Here is a 6,386-nt window from a genome sequence, read left to right on the forward strand (position 1 = left end):
GTCTTTGCAAGGGAGGGAGGAGAGAAGAGGAGGGAGGGGGCGGGAGGAGGGACTGGCCGCCGTGGAGGAGGGCGAGGAGGAGGGGCGCGGGGGGCGGCCTCCCTCTCTCTCTCTCCCTCCCTCCCTCGCGGCTCGCTCGCTCCCGCCCTCCCTACAAACCCCTCTCACTACTGCGGCCCCAGGCCCCGGGCGCCAGCTGCCAGGCGGAGCGTGCGCGGGGGTTGGGGGGGTGGGCCGGGGGAGGGGGGGAAGGGCGGACGGCCGCAGGAGCGGGCACCGGGAGGGAGAGAGGGGGGAGCGAAGGAGCGAGCCCCGCCGTAGCTGAGGCGCGCGTCCTCCTAGACTCCCCCCACCCCCGCCTGCCGCGGTCCCGCCCCCAGCCCGAGGGCAGCGCTAGGACAAGGCCTGGGGGGCGGAGGGGAGGGCGAGATATCCCGCCCCTGGGGAAGCCTGGGAGAGGGGCGGGCGCGCGGGCCGGGAGGAAAAGCCCCAAGGACCGGGAAGATGGAGGCGGCCACAGCGGGCAAGGGGCGGGGACCCTTGCCTCCTCCTGCGGGGTCACCTTGGCCAGAGCCCCACGGCTCTTGGCAGCCGCGGAGGTGGTAGAAATGCCTCTCTGAAGGCCCTCCTTTCCCCGCCCAGTCCAGTTCCAGGAACCCGCAGGCAGAGGCCTTTTCGATCCCGACAGGTTCGAGGCCACGCTTCACTCCTCCAGCTTTGCCTTGTCTTCAGCCTCAATTGCCCTCCTGGTGAAATAAGCACAAGGCCTGGCCACAACCAGTCCAGGATTCCGTTATCTTGGTGACAGCCGCCCGGACAACCTGGGTCCCCCAATCTGAGCGCCGCTGGGGTCATCGCACTTGGGGTCAGTAAGTTCAATGAGTTGGTCACTGAAAAGTGGATGTAAGTCAGTAACGCGTGCACACCGCAGCCAAGCTGTTCTCCCACCTTTTCCTGGGAAGCTCAGACTTGGCGTTCTTTAGTGTTTTCTTTGGGCGATTCCTGAGTCCACGCCTAGTATCTTTTTACCTGTCTGCTGTCTGGTGACAAATCTCAGTTCAAAAAGACAGCCCTCCTGATCCGAAGCTGGACTTGAACACAGGAAACGAAAAGGCACTTCAAAGTCAGCATCCCCAGTAGATGAAGTGCCGACTCCGGGTTGGAATTCTGTCTTTATTCTGGCATTTGGTGCCTCGGTCTGCGCCAGAGCCACATCCAAGACCTGAGTCTTGATCACAGGGGCATCCCGGTCACCAGGTTCTTGGCACACGCTCCTGTTCTGGTGCAAAGGTAGGCACATAAGTGGTGCTCCTGACGTGGTGATCAAATGGATACATAGTCAGTGCTCTTAACTGTAGTCATGAGGGGTGCTTCGGTTTGAACGAAGCCACATACTAGGTTTTTATGATCTTTTAATACACGAAAAGGGATTTAGGGAGGACGGTTCAGTAGGAGTAAGGTGGGGATAATGCCCGCGCCCGCCCCATTTCTCCTGGGTAGATAATGTCACAGTGCTGTCGGGTTAAACATTAGCTGGCAGATGGGCCCGGGGAAGACCAGCTCCGGGACCTAAAACTTCCAGGAGGGGGCTGTTAAGGGCCGACTCTCTGGATCCTACTAGCGGAACATCACTACAGTCGGAGGCGAAGGACTGCAAAGCGCCCTCTCCCGGCATCTTGAATCTGCAATTTAGTTGTTCTGTAAACCTAGCCCTAGTGCAGTATCTCACCTAAGCTGACTGCAAATACCGAAAGCAGTCGGTAGTGTGAAACTCGCTGACTGGTGTAAGTCTATTTAGGAAAAAAAAAAAAAGCTGATTGAGGGGCTAGGGGTATATCTCTAATACTCTAATAGTACACCATATGTTCCTAGGTTCAGTCCCTGATACCAGAAAAAAAGTATCAAGTGCTTGTGGGACACCAGGTGCTGTGTAATTTTAAAAACAAAAGGCCAACATCCCCAGTTGAGAAACACTTGGTCCTAAGAAACTTCACTTCAGAATGTTTTTCTTTGGGGGCTGGGGATTTAGCTCAGTGGTAGAGCGCTTACCTAGGAAGCGCACGGCCCTGGGTTCGGTCCCCAGCTCCGGAAAAAAAAAAAAAAAAGAACCAGAATGTTTTTCTTTGTTTTGTTCCGGGGGAGAATTCAGACTCCGGATCCTGGAGGCCGGCTGGTAAATAATAATGACCCCTCCTCTCTGAAATCTGGGAACATGGAGGGACCCTTAATGTAGAGTAGATGAGTGGTCACTTAGATATCAAGCCCAGTCCGGTTCCAGGACCTAACTGGTATCCTCATAACCACCGAGAGAGAAAAAAGTAAACGACATTTGGGTGTTTTCTGCAAAACCAGCAAGATTAAAGACAGAAGCCAGAAATCCCAGCACTTGGGAGGATTAGCACAGATTGGAGGGAGGCCTGCATTACATGGTGAATGCCAGGGCAGCCTGGGCTACAAATCATACAAATCGAGATCTTACGTTCAGCATTTAAAAAATAAAGCACATCCCAGGACAATCAGAGCCACATAGAGTGAGCCAATCACCAAAAAAAAAAAAAAAAAAAAAAAAAAAAACTAAATAAATAAGTAAATAAAAAAGAGTGAGAAAGACTGCTAAACTAGGTGTCATAGTGGCTCAGGCCCTGATCCTGGCAGCTGGTCCTCAGTAGACTAAGCCAGGAGTATTTGGATTTTAAGGCTGGCTGAGGATACAGGATTCTATCTCTGTTGGAAACACCCATCCTCAATGAGACCACTTCTTTCTCTGTACCATTTTCTCTGTGCGTTTTCACTGTATTTCCAAAAACTTCAAGAGCAAGCTCCATCATTCCCATTTTGCAGAAGAGGAAACTGAGGCAAAGGGACATGGATGTAGCTGATGGTTTTGTTGTGGTGGCTTGTTTTGTCTTTCAACAAAGGGTTTCTTTGTGTAGCTGGCCTTGAACTCACAAAGATCAGCCTGCCTCTGCCTCACTAGTGCTGGGATTAAAGGTGTGTTACCCTCCCACCCCGAAACCCCCCACTCCACCCAAACCTCTGGTGTTTATAAGCCAGTAGGAGGCATAGTTCAGGTTGCAATCTCAGTGGTTTGATTCCACAGTCTCCCACTGCCTCCCTAGGACCTCAGGCATCGGGAAAGGTAGGGAATCAAAGGGATCAGGCTGGTCTTCCTGGAGTTCTTCATGGTAAACAATGGGTAAAGAGCCTGGCTGATCTCGGTGGTGGTCCTCTCCTCTCTCAGAGCCCATCTCTGAAGAGGCATCCTTCCTCTTGTGCCAAGGATGTGGAAGGAGAGTAGTTTTCCCTAGTAGATAGATGGTAAGCCCCCAAGTAAGATTCAGTGTGTTTTCTCCTGTGGGGGAGTAAATGCCTCCTGAATATGACTAGTTGATGTATCTGAAGGCTGAATTTGGTGTCCTAATCTTTTTTTTTTTTTATTTTGTATATGAGTACACTGTAGCTGTCTTCAGACACACCAGAAGAGGGCATCGGATTCCATCACAGATGGTTGTGAGCCACCATGTGGTTGCTGGGATTTGAACTCAGGACCTCTGGAAGAGCAGTCGGTGCTCTTAACCACTGAGCCATCTCTCCAGCCCCTAATCTTTTACTAATAAACAAGTACTGAACTGGGGGTGTGTTGCAGTGGGACAGTGGTTGTTAGTGTCACCTAGGACAAAGCCCAGCAAAGGGCTCGTATTGAACGTATATGGAGTTCACATCCATTGAAAAGTGCTTATTAAGATCTTTTGGTGGTGTATTTTACTTGCTTGTTAGTTTTTGAAGCAGGGTCTCACGGTGCGGCCCTATCCCTTTTGTAGACTAGGCTGGTCTTGAATTCAGAGAGGTCTGGAGAGATGGCTCGGTGGTTAAGAACACTTCTTGCTCTTGAAGAGGACCTGGGTTCAGTTCCCAGCACCCACGTGGTGGCTCACAAGCATCTGCAACTGCTTCCAATGTCCTCTTCTGACTTCCACAGGCACCAGGCATTCATGCAGTATAAATTCATGCAGGCAAAGCACTCATGCATTTAAAAATGAACCAATTTTTTTTTTTTTTGAGACAGGATTTCTCTGTGTGTGTCCTTCACTGTGTGTGCTGTAACTCACTCTGTAGCCAGGCTGGCCCAAACTCTGAGTGCTTGGATTAAGGGCATGCACTGCCACCATCTGGCTTGTTTCCTTTGTTTTTGGCAAATAAATAAATCTCTAAAAAAAAAAAAAAAAAAAAAGAAAGAAAAAAGAACCCACAGGTCTGCCTTGGCCTCCTAAGTGCTGAGGTCAGAGGCTTGGGACACCGGACACCGTTGCTGGCAGATGATTAAGCTCTGATTAATGTGTCCGTTTGCTGTTTATTGGCGGTTGAGTGCATGTGCTAGGCTCGGCAGCCCCACCCAGGCCTTTAAGGAGATCACTGAGTCTAGAGGAACCTCTTACCTGTCATATCCCCAAAGGATAGCTGCTCACAGCACCTCAGGAGAGTGTCACCCACAACATAGGAGTTTAGTGACTGGTTCTTCCCCTAACACACACAGGGTCAGGTCCATAAAGGAATCAGAGGCATAGGGCAGAGTCTGTCTTCTCAGAACCTGAAGCCCACTGTAAGAGATACAAAGTAACATAAATGAACCATGTACTAGGGATGGAGCTCAGAGGTGATGCATTTTCCTAGCATTGGCAAGGCCCAGTTCCAGGCCCAGCACCACCAAAAAGAATTGAAAGGTTGGTGTAGAGGCAGGCTGGTCAGAGGTTCAAGGTCATCCTGGGCTACACAGTCATTTTGAGCCAGCCTGGCAAGTGTAAAATCCTGTCTTAAAAATTAAATAGGGGTGGGGCTGGAGAGGTGGCTCAGCGGTTAAGAGCACTGACTGCTCTTCCAGAGGTCCTGAGTTCAAGTCCCAGCAACTACATGGTGGCTCACAACCATCTTTAATGAGAGTCGATACCCTCTTCTGGTGTGTCTGAAGACAGCTACAATGTACTCATATACATAAAATAAATAAATCTTAAAAAAAAATAGGCCAGACATGGTGGTGTATGCCTTTAGTCCCAGTGCTCAGGAGGCAGAGGCAGGAGGATCTCTGTGAGTTTGAGGCCTACCTGGTCTACAAAGCAAGTCCAGGACAGGCTTGTGACACAGAGAAACCATGTCTCAGAAAGAAAGAGGCAGTAGAGGGATGGCTCAGTGGTTAAGATCACTTGCTGCCCTTATAGAAGTTCTGAGGCCGTTCCCAGCACCCACCTGATGTAGCACAGTCATCCATAGCTCCAGTTCCAGGGTACCACACATGCACATGGTGCACATAGATACAAGCAGATAACTCCAAATACACATGGGCTGCGTAAGTAACAATAAACATAAACAAGAATGAGCATTTAGGCTTAAGTTACAAAGCCAGGTGTAGTGGCACGGACCTTTTATAGTAACACTTACAAGCAGGGAGGTCTCTGAGCTTGAGACCTTAGGTTGAAAAAACAAGAGACAGCCGGCAGTGGTGGAGAAAAAGATAGGATAGACGGATGGATGGATGGATGGGATGGATGAATAGATTAGATAGATAGATAGATAGATAGATAGATAGATAGATAGATAGATGGAAAGAAACTGGAGACACGCTGGGACTCAGGACGAATAAACAGGTTTCAAACTGACTCCTACCTGCGCAAAGTGCTGTCTCTCTAAGCCTCACTCCCTGCCTGTGGAACCGCTGTCTACAGGATTCCTTATGGGGCTGCAAGGGGCTTCGTGGAGAGCTCTTAGAAAGGTTTCCACCAGTGCGTCTTGGAAGAGAAAAGGAAACGGTATCTCTTGTTGTTCTTGCCGCTACAACTCATGTTAGCCAAGGCCTAGGTAACAAGGTGGCTCGGAGGAGAAGAGCAGTGACGTATTAACCTCCAGCAAGGGGCACTGTGAGCAGCGAGCAAAGCTCCAGCAATTTGTTGGTTGCTGCTGGCCTCTGCTGAGTCTGCAGGGCTGGGGCTGCCTATGGGTGGGGTGTTTATTCTGGAAGTGGCCCTGGTTGTTCCTCATACCATTATCTGGGAGAAAAAGCAGGGCCTAGAGTAAGAATTAAGGCCCACCCTGGGCCTGACTCTAGGGCCAAGGAGAAAATGTCCAGGACACATACCCCTTACATCTGGCTAAGTCTGGTAGAACACACTCTCAGAGAAAGATCGGTCCTAAAGAGCCTCAAGGGTTTGTTTCAGAAGTTGGGAATAGGTCCTGGTTGCTCCAAGGGGAGAATAACAGCAAGTGGAGATATCCACTGTGGCTACTCCACCCTAGAAAATCTCCTGGCTGGAACTGTCAGCAGTCTGGCTTCGTGGACATGCAGCTCGTGCAGTTACATTGAGCTGGCGCACCAAAGTGACAGAGCGGGTTGGAAT

The 6,386-nt window shown here is 50.5% G+C and overlaps 1 long non-coding RNA gene across 1 annotated transcript; it reads right to left on the minus strand.

The window, feature by feature from the left end:
• Window positions 1–1,029: 1,029 nt before the first annotated feature.
• LOC148002766 (uncharacterized) lies at window positions 1,030–5,967 on the minus strand. Its single transcript, XR_015631442.1, has 4 exons — window positions 5,659–5,967; window positions 5,242–5,337; window positions 4,437–4,598; window positions 1,030–1,279 (listed from the first exon to the last, which is right to left on the minus strand). It is a non-coding gene; the product is annotated as an uncharacterized LOC148002766 (long non-coding RNA).
• Between the last annotated feature and the right edge of the window lie 419 nt (window positions 5,968–6,386).

The sequence above is a fragment of the Rattus norvegicus genome, chromosome 10 (assembly GCF_021556685.1).
Source record: "Rattus norvegicus strain SHRSP/BbbUtx chromosome 10, alternate assembly SHRSP_T2T, whole genome shotgun sequence".
Classification (NCBI taxonomy): Eukaryota; Metazoa; Chordata; class Mammalia; order Rodentia; family Muridae; genus Rattus; species Rattus norvegicus.